Source organism: Ursus americanus, chromosome 10 (genome assembly GCF_024610735.1).
Source record: "Ursus americanus isolate L20-20 chromosome 10, mUrsAme1.1.p, whole genome shotgun sequence".
NCBI classification, from domain to species: domain Eukaryota; kingdom Metazoa; phylum Chordata; class Mammalia; order Carnivora; family Ursidae; genus Ursus; species Ursus americanus.
The window spans coordinates 170132-186133 of NC_142136.1; the positions used below are offsets into that span (position 1 = coordinate 170132).

The 16002-nt window shown below is 43.2% G+C and overlaps 1 protein-coding gene across 1 annotated transcript in view; it reads right to left on the reverse strand.

The window, feature by feature from the left end:
* The window catches only part of CFAP97D2 (CFAP97 domain containing 2), a 48061-nt gene that overhangs the window by 19859 nt on the left and 12200 nt on the right, over window positions 1-16002 (reverse strand). The window lies entirely within an intron of this gene.

The window sequence follows — 16002 nt, forward strand, 5'->3', positions numbered from 1 at the left end:
GTTTACTCTGGTTCACTTGTTTGACAAACGTTTGGCAGCCCGTCCTGCTCCAGGTGCCTGGTTTGGGAGGTGCTGGGCTTCAGAGATGAGCAGCGACCTCACAGCCCAGGTAGGGAAGGGGGCGCACAGACCCAGTGAAGGTAGAGAGGAGGGTATGCAGCACAGTGTAGTCAGGGAGCTGGGGGCACAGGGCTGGGGATGCTCAGGGTTTCCTCAGGGCAGTGGGAAGAGGTAGCAACAGGAAGTGAGGCTGGGACAGAGTCCTGAGATGGTAGAGGTGTGAGGGGGCATGCAAGCAGGGAAGGACATCCCCAGCGGCAGGTGCATCTAGGCCGTTTGCAGAGGCTGGACTGTGCAGGGCCAGGTGCAGCTCTAGGAGTTCTGACTTACCTTGAAGGCAATGGGGAGCCACAGAATGGATGTGAGGCACGTTTCTGCATTTCCAAACGACCACTGCAGAGAAAGGGTGAGAATGGATGAGAGAGAATGGGAGTGGAGGGGGCATTGTGGGAACCCACTGCAGGGATGCAGGGTGAGGGATGGGAAGGGTGGAGGCAGGGCTCATGGGGACAGGAGGGAGCTGTCACGAGGAAGAAACAGGAGCAGCCGGTTCCCACGGGCTCTAAGAGAGGACCGGCGGTGGAGGGTGGAGCACAGGTTTCAGGTAGGTGGCTGGGTGGATGTGGGGAGAGGTGTCAAAATAGGGTGAACCGTCGAGCATCATCCTCACCACTGTCAGAACGTTTAAATGCACTGTGCTTCACTGATAGCAGCTTGCCATCCATGGTTGTATTTGCCGCCAAGAAAGGAAAATTGCCTTCAGCAAAACCATGCCACGCACTGGAAGATGCATTGGCGCTTCAGAGCCATTAAGGGGTGTGTGTGTGGAGGGGTGTATCTTAGAGTCTGTGAATTATGGTTATCTCACTTAATCCTTAGAGCTAGCTACCAATGCTAGCCTTACTGAGGTTAAAACTTGCCTGGAGTCACAGAGAATGGGTAGTGGCCTGGATCTTGAGCATGAGGTCTAACTAGGTGGGACACAGGTAGAATCACCTGTTGGATACAACGGCCGACAGACACATGAAAACATGCTCCACATCCCTCAGCATCAGGGGAATACAAACCAAAACCACATGAGATCCTGCCTCACACCGGTTGGAATGGCTAAAATCAACAAGACAGGAAACAACAGGTGTTGGCGAGGTTGTGGAGAAAGGGGACCCTCTTCCACTGTTGGTGGGAATGCAAGCTGGTGCAGCCCCTCTGGAAAACAGTAGGGAGGGTCCTCACAACATGGAAAATAGAGCTACCCTACGACCCAGCAATTGCACTACTGGGTATTTACCCCAAAGATACAGTAATATAGTGATCCGAAGGGGCCCCTGCACCCCAGTGTTCACAGCAGCCACGTCCACACTAGCCAAACTGTGGAAAGAGCTCAGATGCCCATCGACACATGAATGGATAAAGGAGATGTGGTTCATACGTACAACGGAATACTACTCAGCCATCAGAAAGAATGAAATCTTACCATTTGCAATGACGGGGATGAAACTAGAGGGTACTATGCTGAGCGAAATAAGTCTGCCAGAGAAAGACAGTTATCATATGATCTCACTCATATGTGGAATTTAAGAAACAAAACAGAGGATCATAGGGGAAGAGAAGAAAAAATAAAACAAGACCAAATCCGAGAGGGAGGCAAATCGCAAGAGACTCTTAATCATAGGAAACAAACTGAGAGCTGCTGGAGGGGAGGGGGTGGGGTGGGGTAACTGGGGGATGGGCATTAAGGAGGGCACTTGGTGGAGTGAGCACGGCGTGTTGTCTGTAAGTGATGAATCACTGAGCTCTACCTCTGAAACTAATAACATACTGTATGTTAATTAATTTAATTTAAATAAAAAAAGAAGAACCACCTGTCAGGCCGATGGCGGGGGGGGGGGGGGGCGGGGCGGGCAACAGGGTTAAACACAAGATTCCTGAAGGAACGTGCAGGGGAGTGGTGTGCAGAGAGGGCAGGGGTCCGAGGGGCCCAGCACGGAAGGGCGGTCAGGAGACCCGAGGGCACGACCGGGCAGAAGAAAGCAATCCGGGAGAAGTGAGAGAGACCGTGGAAGGAGCTGCGAGTACAGGACCGAGCTCCACCGCAGCGCTGCGAGGCGGCCACGCGTGAGGGCCACGCTCTAGATTCCATCGAACAAAACGGACGCTTTTGCAGGCCAGAAGCAATGAAAAATCCCAGCAATTGCGTCCAACACAAAAGGAGCGGCTCCGGCAGGAGCCTGCAGGAGAACCGTGCATCGCGAGCTGCGTCTCAGCCTCAGGACCTCGCTCACCTGCAGGCGAGGCCAGGGGACTGAGCAGAGATGGGGGGCTGCGCTGTGGCAACAGGCTCGAGAAACATTTTAACGAGGTGCAAACATTCTTTTCATTTAATGTGAGGTGAAAAAATTCAGGATATAAGATTATAGATGAGGAACAATTCTAATTGTACTCAGTACATTTCTATATGCACCAAAGTAAAACTACGAGAAAATGCAGACAAAAATTATTATCTCTGAGTGATAGAACTACACGTAACTTTGTTTTTTCCCTTTATATTCACTGATATAAATGTATATTCCTTTCTAATTAGGAACACATGAAATTATACTCAAAACTTCAAAAGGAAGCAAACGAATTTGGCAAGTGGGAAGTCGCAGGTGCGTTCTTCCGATAGGCTGCTCCACCCCTGCTGTGTGCCGGGCACTGCGCTGGGCATGCGGTCCGCACTGGTGAACAGCACAGACAGTCCGCTGTGCTCGTGAGGCTTGTGGTTTTGGGGAAGATGGGAGTAAACAGGTAAACTCACAAACAAATCACACAGTACGGTGCACGTGATAAGGGAAAAGATCATCGTCAGAGCAAGTGTCCAGGGGGACGTCATTTAGAGTGGGTGTCAGGCCTTCCTCAGGATATGCCATGTGCACTAAGACAGAAGCCTGAAGAGGTACTGGGCCTGGAAGAACGTTCTAGATTCCTACCCACATATTGGGAAGGACCCCGAGACACTGGGAGGGAGTGTTGTAAGTGAGACGATGTTTTCACTGACGGCGCAGACCCGTTCACTTTGCCCCCGGCCTTCTTTTAGGACACCATGGCTCAGGCGGTTCCGCCAGTTAGACGTCATCCAATGGGGCCTCTGCTTTTCTTTCTACGTTAAAAGATACATGTACGGATGACCTGTAGCTACTCAAGGGTTGACAGGGTCACGTGGGCTTCACATGTGTCAGGTGTGGGCAAGAGGGGTGGAGTGCATGGGGAGGGTCTGAGTCTGGGCTGCTACTGATGAGTGGGCTCTGGTCTCGCTGTGAGCTCTCATGGCATCACAGAGCACGTGTTTCTGGATTACGCCGTATTTGTGGATCAGCTTTACCTTTGCTCTGCTCTGTTACATGAGTAACTGGCGGCTGGCTTCATGTGTCTTCCTTCTTTCCTGAATTTTCATTTATTCAAATTCTACCTCTAAGGTTTTTTAAAGTTCCTTGTATATAAAACTACAAAGGAGTCCTATTTACGGTCATTGAGGGATGAGGTCGTCAGTGACTTGCGGATCTGCTCGTTCATTTTGAACACAGCAGGGAAACTTGCTCCTTGAGGGTTCTGGGAGCCTGAAGGAAGGGGTTCTCTAGGCCCCTACATAGGAAAGTGGACGCACACTGGATGAAAAGAGCACCCAGAGGGATCCCTTCCTGCCAGAACCAGGTCATGGAGCCACAGGCTGAACAATTTGGTACCGAGTGGACCTGAGACGGTCCAGTCCAGGGAGCCATGTGGAGGGTTAGGAGCTCTCTGCATATTCTGGGTATTAATCCCTTGTCAGATCGATGATTTACAAATATTTTCTCCAAGTTCGTGAGCTCCCTTTTTACTCTGTGAACAGTGTCTTGATGTACAAAATTTTTCAGTTTTCATGAAGTCGTTTGTCTAGTTTTTCTTCTCTTGCCTGCGCCTTTGGTGTCATATCCAAGAAATCATTGCCAAATCGAATTATAGGAAGCTTTTTCCTGTTTTCTCCTAAGAGTTTTATTGTTTTACATTGTGCATTTAGTTCTTTGATCCATTTTGATTTAATTTTTGTTCATAGTTTAGGTAAGAGTCCAACTTCTTCTTCTTCTTCTTTTTTTTTTTTTTTTTTGCATGTGGACACCCAGTTTTCCCAGCACTGTTTGTTGAAAAGACTGTCCTTTCTCCATTGAATGATCTTGGCACCCTTGTCAAAAATCATTTGACCATATCTGCAAAGGTTTATTTCTGGGCATTCTATTCTATTCTATTAGTCCATATGTCTGTCTTTATGCCAGTACCAGGCTATTTCGATTACTATAACTCTGTAGTAAGTTATAAAATCAGTGAGTGTGAGTCCTCTGGTTTGTTCTTCTTTTTCAAGATTTTATTTTGGCTGTTTGGGGTCCCCTGAAATTCCATATAATTTTAGGATGGGTTTTTCTATTTCTGCAAAAATGTCATTGGGGTTTTGATAGACATACTGAATCTGTGGGTCGCTTTGCGTAGTACTGACATTTTAACATTAAGTCTTCCAATCTGTGAACATGGTGTTTCCATTTATTTATGTCTTCTTCAATCTCTTTCAGCAATGTTTTATAGTTTTTATTGTATGATCTCTCACCTTCTTGGTTAATTCCTAAGTATCATTACTTTTGAGACTTTTGCAAATGCAATTATTTTTGTAATTTCCTTTTCAGAGTGTTCAATGTTCATGTACAGAAATGCAGTTGATTTTTTGTATTGACTTTGTGTCCTGCTACTTTGCTGAATTCATTTATCAGTCCTAACATTTTGTGTGTGTGTGTGTAATCATTAAGATTTCTACATATAGGGGCGCCTGGGTGGCACAGCGGTTGAGCGTCTGCCTTCGGCTCAGGGCGTGATCCCGGCGATCTGGGATCGAGCCCCACATCAGGCTCTTCTGCTATGAGCCTGCTTCTTCCTCTCCCACTCCCCCTGCTTGTGTTCCCTCTCTCGCTGGCTGTCTCTATCTCTGTCGAATAAATAAATAAAATCTTTAAAAAAAAAAAAGATTTCTACATATAAGATCATATCATCGGTGACCAAGATCATTTCATTTCTTCCTTTCCAGTTTGGAAGCCTCTTACTTCCCTTGACGAGTTGTTCTAGCTGGAACTCCCAATACTACATTGAACAGAAGCGTTGAAAGCAAGATCGTCCTGATCTGAGAGGAAAAGCTCTCAGTCTTTCACCTTTATGATGTCCATTGAGAGTTTTCATACATGGCTTTTATTATGTGGAGGTATGTTCCCTTCTAGTCCTTGTTTGTTGAGTGTTTTTACCATGAAAAGATGTTGAATTTGTCAAATGCTCTTCTGCATCAATTGAGATAATCGTATCTTTTTTCTCCATTCATTCTGTTAATGCAGAGTATTATATCAATTGATTTTCATATGTTGAACCATCCTTGTATTCTAGGAGTGAATCTCACTTGTCATGGTGTATGATCTTTTTAATACGCTGCTAATTGGTTTACTGGCATTTTGTTGAGGATGTTTGCACCAATGTTCATCAGGAATGTTGGTGTGCAGTTTTTTCTTGTGGAGTCTTTGTCTGGCTGAGGTATCAGGGGGAATGCTGCCCTCATAGAATGAATTAGGAAGTGTTTCCTCTTCAATTTTTTGGAAAAGTTTGACAAGCATTAGTATTAGTTTTTCTTTAAATATTTAGTAGAATTCACCAGTGAAGGCACTGGGTCCAGGGCTTTTTTGTTGGGGGATGTTTGATCACTGGTTCAATCTCCTTCCTAATTATAGGTCTATTCAGATTTTCTGTTTTCATGACTTAGTGTTGGTAGGTTTTATGGTTCTGTTAATTTTTCCATTTCATCTATGTATCCAATTTGTTGGCATATGATTTTTTCATAGTATTCTCCTATAATCCTTTTTTAAAAAGATTTTATTTATTTATTTATTTATTTGACAGAGAGAGAGAGCAAGCATGGGCAGGGGGAGGGGCAGAGGGACAAGCAGACTCCAAGCTGAGGGCAGAGCCTAACTGGGCTCGATCCCAGGACCCTGAGATCATGACCCAAGCTGAAGTCAGACACTTAACCTACTGAACCACCCAGGTGCCTCCATTTCTTATTTTAGTAACTTGAGTCTTTTCTCTTTTTTCCTTTGTGCATCTACCTCAAGGTTTATTTATTTATTTTTTTATCTTTTGAAGAACCAACTTTTAGTTTCATTGATTGTCTCTAGTTTTTTCCTACTGTTTATTTCCTTTATTCTGCTCTATGCTTTATTATTTCCTTCCTTCTGCTGGCTTTAGATTCAGTTTGTTCTTTTCCTGGTTCCTCACGTAGTAAAATTAAGTTGTTGATATGAGATCTTTCTTTTTTTTTAAATGTGTTTGTAGCTATAAATTCCCTCCTTAGCACCAATTTCCTTCATATCCCATAAGTTTTGGTATGTTGTGCATTCATTTTCATTTGTCTCTAAGTATTTTCTAATTTCCCTTGTGTTTTCTTCTTTTATCTACTGGTTGTTTAAGAGTGTGTTGTTTAATTTCCAAAATTTTGTGAATTTTCCAGTTTTCCATTCTGTTATTGATTTCTAATTTCATCCTGTTGTGGTCAGAGAAGATACTTTGTATGATATCTATCTCTTTAAATCTATTGATACTTTGTGGCCTAAAATATGGTCTATTCTGGAAAATGCCACACATACACTTGAAAAGAATGTGTGTGCTGCTGTTGTTGGGTAGAGTGTTCTGTGTATGTCTGTGAGGTCTAGTTGGTTTCCTTACTTATCTTCTTGTTCTGTCCATTGTTCTAAGCAGATAGCAAAGTCTCCAATTACTATTGTAGAACTGTCTATTTCTCCCATCAATTGTCAGATTTTGCTTCATATATTTTATTTTATTTTTATTCTTTTAAGATTTATTTATTTATTTGTTTGACAGAGAGAGACAGCGAGAGAGAGAGCACAAGCATGGGGAGTGGGAGAGGGAGAAGCAGGCTTTCTGCTGAGCAGGGAGCCCGATATGGGGCATGATCCCAGGATCATGACCTGAGCCAAAGGCAGATGCTTAACGACTGAGCCCACCAGGCCCCCCTGCTTCATTTATTTTAGTGATCTGTCCTTAGACGTACAAATGTTTATAATTTTTTATCTTCTTGGTGTATTAAATCTTTTTAAATATATGACATCCTTCTTGTCTCTTGCAAACTTTTTTTTGCATCTGAAGTATATTTTGTTTGGTATTAGAATAGCCACTTCTGCTCTTTTTTGGTTGCTATTTGCTTGAGATATTTTTTTTCATCCTTTGACTTTCAATAGGTTTGGATGAAGTGAGTCTCTTATAGACGGTATATAGTTTGATCATGTGTTTTTATGCACTATGCCAATCTCTCTTCTGATTGGAGAGTTTATCCATTTATATTTAAAGTAATTACTGATAAGGAGGGACTTCTAGTATTTTGCTATTTGTTTTCCATACGCCTTATAGCTTTATGTTGTTCATTTCCTGCATTACTATCTTCTTTTGTGTTTAGTTGATTTTTTTTGGTAGTAAAACATTTAAATTCTTTTCTTGTTTCTTTTTGCATATATTTTCTATAACTATTTTATTTGTGGCTATCACTATGATTTCATTCAATATCCTAAAGTTACAACACTCTAAATTGAATTTAGACCAGATTAACTTCAATAACATACAAAAACTCTTCCCTTACAGCTGTGTTCCCATCCTTTTTAGTTTTTGATGTCATAAAATTACACTCTTACACATCATGTGCCCCCAAACTTAAAATAACAAATCTTTTAAATAAATTAGTCTCTTAAATTATGTATAAAATAAGATTTGGAGTTCCAAAGTTCCAATAATACTAGCTTTGATATTTGTCCATTCATTTACCATTATTGAGATCTTTAGTTCTCTATATGGCTTTGATTTATTGTATCATAACTAGTAATTCCACCACGAAGGACTCCCTTGAGCATTTCCTATGGGTCAGGTCTAGTGGTAATGAACTCCTTCAGACTTCATATATCTGAGATTGTCTCAATTTCTCCCTCACTTTTGAAAGACAGATTTTCTGGATACAGGATTCTTGATTGACATTTTTTTCTTTTAGCACTCAGAATATATCAGACCACTGCCTTCTGGTCTCTGAAGGTTCTGATGAGAAATCTGCTAATTCTCTTATTGGTGACCATTGTATGTAATGATTTGCTTCTTTCTTGATGCTTTTAAGATTCTCTCTGTCTTGTCTTTCTAAAGTATGATTATAATGTGTCTTGGCTTGCGTCTCTTTGAGTTCATCTTACTTGAAGTTCATTAAACTTCTTGGATGGAACTTGGGAAGTTCTTAGCCATTATTTCTTCAAATATTCTCTCTGCACCTTTCTCTCTCTTCTCCTTCTGGAACTCCTGGCATATGTATGTTGATTCACTTCATGTTGTCCCACAGGTCCTTTAGGTTCTGCCTGTTTTTCTTCACTCTTTTATATTTCTGTTCCTCAGCCTGGATAATTTCCATTGCCTTATCTTCAGGTTCACTGACTTTTTTCTTCTGCCTGCTTAAATCTTCCTTTGAATCCCTCTAGTAAATTTTGCTTTTCAGTTATGTACTTTTTCAGCTTCAGAGTTTCTTCTGGTTTCTTTTTAGGTTTTATGTCTCTTCGTTGATATTTCCATTTTGTTCATTCATCATTTTCTTGACTTTCTCCACATCTTCCTTCAGTTCTTTGAGCATCTAAAACCATTGTTTTAAAGTTTTTGTCTTGTACGTCTGACAACAGGTCATTTTCAGAGACAGTTTCTGTTGATGCATTTTTCCCCCTTTGAATGGATATTACTTTCCTGTTTCTTTGCATGCCTTGGTTGAAAACTGGACATTTGAATCAGTAATGTGGTAGCTCTGGAAATGAGATTCTCCCCCTTCCTCAGGGCTAGCTGATTTTTTACATTATAATTGACTAATTTATTTATTTTGTTTTATTTTTATCATCATAGGCTGTCTCTGTGCTGAGGATCAACCTGAGGTGTAAACTTCTCATTTCTTTTCTGAGACTTTTTCTCGGCGTTCTTTAATGTCTGACTCCCAGAAAGAAAAACGGGGTAGGGGGGAGTGTGTGGAAATGAGGAGTGGATAGAGAAGGACACTGGTCCTTTAAATTCCCTGGAAGTCACTTCAGCAGGAGGAGGGTGGTCTTGCAACAATGAGGGGGGGTGCAATGCCTCTTCATCTGCACCTTTGTGATCAGAAGTAACAATCAGTGATCACAATATAGACCTGATATTCAGAGGTAAGGGTCCTTGTTGCTTACTTTGGCTCTCACAAACTGCTCTAGGAACACGTGTACTTATGAGTCTGCGGGTGGGCAGTAGGTAGCTGCTACTTTGCTAAGAGCTGATAGTGACTGGAATTAACCACAATTTTACATCCAAGCCTTTCTCTTGGGAGTCATAGCTTTCAATAGACTCCAGAGTTCCAAAGTAGTTACTTCACAGAGATTTTGCTTGTGCAATTGTCTAGGTGGAGAGATAGATTCCTGGTGCTTCCTACTCTACCATCTTCCCCACTGAGCACAGAGCCTGACACGGGGCTTGATCCCACCACCCTGAGATCATGACCTGAGCTGAAATCAAGAGTCGGTTGCTTAACCAATTGAGCCACTCAGCAACCCCAGAAACCTCATACCCTTTAACTATCAACTCACTATCCTTCCATGCCCCCAACCCTAAGCAACCACTAATCTACTTTCTTTTTCTGTGGAATTATCCATTCTGGCCATTTCATAGAAGTGGAACAGTATAACATATGTTCTTTTGGGACTGGCTTCTTTCTCTTAGCATAATGTTCTCAAGATTCATCCATGCTGTAGTATTTTCAGGACTTCACTCCTTTTTAAGAATTTTTAAAAATATTTTATTTATTTGACAGAAAGAAAGTGAAAGAGAGCACAAGTAGAAGGGAGGCACAGAGGCAGAGAGAGAAGCAGACTCCCCACTGAGCAGAGAGCCCAGTGCAGGGCTTGATCCCAGGACCCTGGGACCATGACCTGAACTGAAAGCAGACACTTGACTAAGCCACCCAGGAGCCCCAGTACTTCAGTCCTTTTAATGGATGAGTAATATTCCATTTTATGGGTATACCAAATTTTGTTTATTCGTTTTTCAGTTGATGAACATTTGGATTCTTTCTACCATTTGGTTATTATGAATAATACTGCTGTGAATATTCATATACCTGTCTGACTGTGGACATGTTCTCATTTCTCTTATGTATGTATCTAGGAGTGGAATTACTGAATCATATGGTAACTCTGTGTTTTCATATTTGAAAACCTATCAGACTATTTTCCGCAGTGGCTGCACCATTTTACATTCCCACCAGCTGTGAATGAAGGTTCCAATTTTTCTATATCCTCACCAACATTTGTTAGTATCTGCCTTTTATTCTTGTGGGAATAAAGTGGTATCACACTGTGGTTATGACTTGCCTTTTTATGATGACTAATGATGTTGAGCATTTTTTTTCATGTGCTTATTGGCTTTTTATAGATCTTCCTTGGAGAAATATTTATGCAGATCCTTTGCCTATCTTTTAATTGGGTCATTTTTCTTTTTATCATTTGTCTATAAGAGTTTTTCATATATTCTTGATGCAAGTCCCTTATCAGATATATGACTAGCAAATAGTTTCTCTCATTCTGTTGCCTGTCTTTTCACCTTCTTGATACTGTTCTTTGAAGCACAAAATTTCTTTAAAAAAAAAGATTTTATTTATTTATTTTTCAGAGAGAGAGATACAGAGATAGAGAGAACAAGGAGGAGGAGCAGCAGAGGCAGAGGGAGAAGCAGACTCTGCTGAGCAAGCAGCCTGATGTGGGACTTAATCCCAGGACAGCGTGATCATGACCAGAGCCGAAGGCAGACGCTTAACCAACTGGGCCACTCAGGCATCCCTGAAACACAAAAGTTCTTAAAAAACAAAAAAGTTCTTAATTTTGACTAAGGCTAATTTATCCAAGTAACTATTTTCTCTTTTGTTGTCATATCTACTCCCATTGCCAAATATGAGGTCAGGATGATTCACCTCTGTGTTTTCTTTTTCTTTCCTTTTTTTTTTTTTAAGATTTTATTTATTTATTTGACAGAAAGAAAGCCAGCCAGATAGGGAACACAAGCAGGGGGAGTAGGAGAGGAAGAAGCAGGCTCCAGCGGAGGAGCCCGATGTGGGGCTCGATCCCACAACGCCGGGATCACGCCCTGAGCCGAAGGCAGACGCTTAACGACTGCGCCACCCAGGCGCCCCTCACCTCTGTGTTTTCTTATGTGAATTTTTTTTTCATTTTATTTATTTATTTGACAGAGAGAGAGGCAGTGAGAGAGGGAACACAAGCAAGGGGAGTGGGAGAGGGAGAAGCAGGCTTCCCTCTGAGCAGGGAGCCCGATGCGGGGCTCGATCCCAGAACCCTGAGATCATGACCTGAGCCGAAGGCAGACACTTAACAACTGATCCACCCAGGTGCCCCTTATGTGAATTTTTATAGTCTCAGCTTTTATATTTTGGTCTGATCCATTTTGAGTTAATTGTAATATATGGTGTGAAGTAAGAGTCCAACTTTGTTCTTTTGCATATGAATATAGGTTGTTCCAGCACCAATTGTTGAAAAGACTATTCTTTCCTTATTGAATGGTTCTGGCACCATTATTGAAAATAAATTGATGTAGACACATGGGTTTATTTCTGGACTCTCAATTCTATTCCATTGATCTATACCTGCCCTTATGTTGGCACCACATTGTCTTGATTATCGTTACTTTACAGAAAGTTTTGGAATCAGGACACACAAGTCTTACTTTGTTCTTCTTTTCAGAACTGTTTTGACAATTTGATGTCCCTTGCAGTTCCAAAGAATTTTCAGATCTGATTGTCAGTTTCTACAAAGAAATCAGCTGGGATTCTGGTAGGGATTGCACCGAATCTGAAATCAGTTTGGGGAGTAGTACCACCTTAACAATACGAAATCTTCTGATTTATGAACACGGGATTTTTCCCCATTTACTTAGATATTCTTTCATTTCTTTCAACGTTTTGTAGTTTTCAAAACATAAGTTTTGCACTTCCTTTATTAAATTTATTCCCAAGTATTTTGTTCTTTTTGATGCTTTTGTGAATGGAATAATTTTCTTAATTTCATTTTCAGATTGCTAATTGCAAGCATGTAAAAATGTAATGGACTTTTGTATATTAATCTTGTACCTTGCTACCTTGTTGAACTTGTCTATTAGTTCTAATACTTTTTTTTTTAAACTGGTTTCCTTAGGATTTTCTGTATGGAAGGTCGTATTATCTGTGAATAGAGACAGCTTCATGTTTTCCTCCCCAGTGTGGTGTCTTTTATCTCATGTCCAATGAAGTCTGGAACTTGCCCACACTCTGCTGCGAATGAACTCAGTCACTCTGAGGGAACATCAGGAGCCAGCCGTTTCATGGCATGTTTACCCCCCAGGCAAAATCTCAGAGCTCTGGAGCTCAGAGTGGGGACAATGCCAAGCTTCTCTCTGTGTGACACCCATGCTCTTCCATTCTAGTAGGAGAGGACACGTAGATCTTCATGGCTTCAAACCACTATAGTAATTGAACTAGGCCAAGGGGATCAGGCCCCAGTATTCTCACCACACTTGATATAGAGCCTCCATCCTCGAGTGGGAGCTGAGCAGAAAGGAGGGAGCCCTCACCTCTGGGCCATACTCATCTGAGACTTGGTCTCAATAATAGGCAGCAGGGGACAGGATGATAAATGGTGAAGTCCTGCCTTTTCCCGGAAGAAAGCTCTCCAGCTGGGAGTTAGAGAGAGAGGGAGCCCTGTGTTCTTGGCTATGGCAGTCTGGAACAGTCTCTGCTTTGCTGAGCTGGGAGGGAGGGGGAAGGAGTGGGTCCCAGTTCAAGTACTATGGAACCTATCTGTTCTTGCCACCTTTCAGCAGCTTTTCTTGGATAAATGTTTCTTTATATTGTGTATGCCCTTAGAACCATCTCCATAAACTTTAATGGTTGTTTTAAAATGGTTTTTATCAATTTTGCTGGGGAGTGTGTCCAGGGACCTCCTTATGCTGTCATGCTTGGAAGACCTTCTCTGTGTGACTCATATTTGAGATTCTTCGTTTATCATTGAGTTTTCAATCTTGGGCAGAGATATTGGTTTTTTAATTTTTTTTTTAAGCATGAATACTCACAGCAGCCTTATTTGTAATAGCCAAAGACTAGAAACAACCCAAATGTTCACCACTAGGCGAAAGGGCAAACAGACGGCGATAGCTGTGTACGAGGAGGACGACGCAGCCACAAACAGGAGTGCTCTGCGGACTCACTCGGCCGTGACATTATGTGGGCGAAAGGCAGGAAGACGCAGACACCGCAGGAATCGACTCACACAGGGCTCAGAAAGCGCAAGCTTGTCCATGAGGACAAAGAGCAGACTGTGGGTGCATGGGGACGGGAAAGAGGAGGGGTGGGGTAGTTACTGATGGAAACAGGAGAGCTTGGGGAGTGATGGATGCAGTTATGATCCTGATTGTGCTGATATTCTCAAAGGTGTAAAGCATGTCAAATGTATCAAATGGAACACTGTAAATATAAAGTTTACTATATACCAATTATAATTTATTGACATAAAGCCATTAAAAAATAAAACAAAGACCGAAAACCCAACTGTTGGTCACGTATTTTCCGTATAGTGCTGATTTTTGCTATTGCGTAGCTAGCTAGCTAGGTACATCCATGCTAATTGAACCAGGTAGTTTGCAGTGTTCTGGCTTGCTTCCCTTCCACACCATGTGTTAACTTGGTAAGTGTCTTTTTTTTTTTTAAAGATTTTATTTATTTATTTGACAGAGATAGAGACAGCCAGCAAGAGAGGGAACACAAGCAGGGGGAGCGGGAGAGGAAGAAGCAGGCTCCCAGCGGAGGAGCCTGATGTGGGGCTCGATCCTGTAAACGCCAGAATCACGCCCTGAGCCGAAGGCAGACGCTTAACCGCTGTGCCACCCAGGCGCCCCAGTAAGTGTCTTTTATTAAATAAAGGACAGAGAAATGAAACGGCCAGTGATCAGGCTCAAATTGATGCATTCTTAACAAAAATCATTGACTTTCATTCTTGCTCCATTAAACTTATCACAAGGAGACACGCCATTTCTACCATTACCTTGTGAATTAGCTTGGTGCACTCTGCTTCAACACAGGAGTGAAGCTGAATTCATCCTAAGTTTGAACGAGCAAAGTGACCACACTCTGTTCTCACCTACGGCCCAGAGTTGAGCAAAGAGAAATATGTAGGAAAGGCACAAAGGGGTCTTTGACTGCTTTAAAATTCAAGCAGGACAAGGAGGTGGTCTGTGACTTGCAAAGCCTACGGAGATAATTTCCTGGTGTGGGAGGAGTTGGGTCACTTCCCAGGCCACCTTTGGCCCCTCACATCCCTTCCACGTTTCCTGAAGTCTGGCTCTGTCTGGCTCCCTTGTTCAAGCTCGGGCACTTCCTGTGGCCCTCTGACTGGCTGGCACCTCCCCGGGATCACTTCTGCTTCCTCTTTTCCCTCCTCCTCCCCTCACTTCCTGTGCGTGACGAATCAGGCAAGTTCTGAGGGGGAAGCCACTTGATTGTGTGGGCTGGTTGGGATCCGGGCTGATTGGGATCCGGGCAGCAGGGGGAGACTCTCCCTGTAGGATCCTGTCCTGGATTGAGATTAACTCTTAGTTTAGGGTACTTCATTACAGCTTTCAGGTAAGTAGCCTCAGCAGTGATTTTTATACTCAAGTTAAATATCTGTCTTTAAAGCAGAAAGCGATTCCAAATCTAATGTAAACTAGCCCAGGAAAATGGAGGTTGACCCATAACACCAGGGTTTTATGGCAGGGGCTGGATGGTGGGTGCAGCCAGGAAGCAAGGAGGCATTCCTGACACCCAGACCCTCTCCCCGTCCCCCAAACTCCCCAGAGTGAAGCCCCAGGTGAGCCACTGCTGGAAAACCCAGAGACAGATTGCTTCCACAAACCCATCCCAGCAGGAATGCAGGATCCGCCCCTCCCATGGAGCCCTCCTATGTGACACGCTTCCTGCTGCTTGCGGGTCAACTGAATTTTAATTCATTGCGAAATCTGGAAACTACTCTGAGCTTCTTGGAGACAGGCACAGGCTAAAGGTTTTAGAAGCATGCGCGCTTCTGAAAACTGGCCCGCGTTAAATCATCCATCACAAGCACTACTGAACTTTTGCATTTAAAAGGAAAGGACAGTGATTTAACCAGTGAGCAAAGTCTGGGAATTTGTAGGGTGCAGGGCACAGGCGTTATTTGCCTTAGAGAAAGGGGCTCTTAGGATTCGTAAGTGTCTCTAAATATTTGTAGGCAGATTTTAAAGACTGTGGAGACCTGCTGTCCTGCGCCATCAGAGAGAGCTCCACTTTGGGTAAAAACACTGTGGTTGGTAGGGAACAGCACGAGCACTGGGCTGTCCTCTAACAAACAGGAACAGTCACCATCCCACGCTGGACACAGAGTTTCACGACCTTCGATGCTGTTTCCAGACAGACATTGGGCCCAGTGTTGTGCTGGCAGAAAAACAACATTCTTGGCGCTTTTGCAGATGGAAATGCAGGAGTATGCCTGAGCACGGGCCCGGGGCCAGGAACCTGCTTCCTACCATCTTCTAGGTGCCATCTTGGGCAAGTTCCATTGCTGCCTGGTGCCTCAGTTTCCCCAAGGCCCCTCCCTCATGGGATGAGTATAAGGGTTAAACAGGAAGACGGTGTAGCAGGCACAGACAGCACAGAGGGACCCCAAGAGCTGCTGTTGGTGTCCTTGTTCTGTTGTGTGTATGGAATTAGCCTGAGCCCCAGCTAAGACCCTGATTCATGCACCACGGAGGAAAAGACACAGGGCTCTCTGCAGGGAGGGTGGGAACACCGTATTCTGG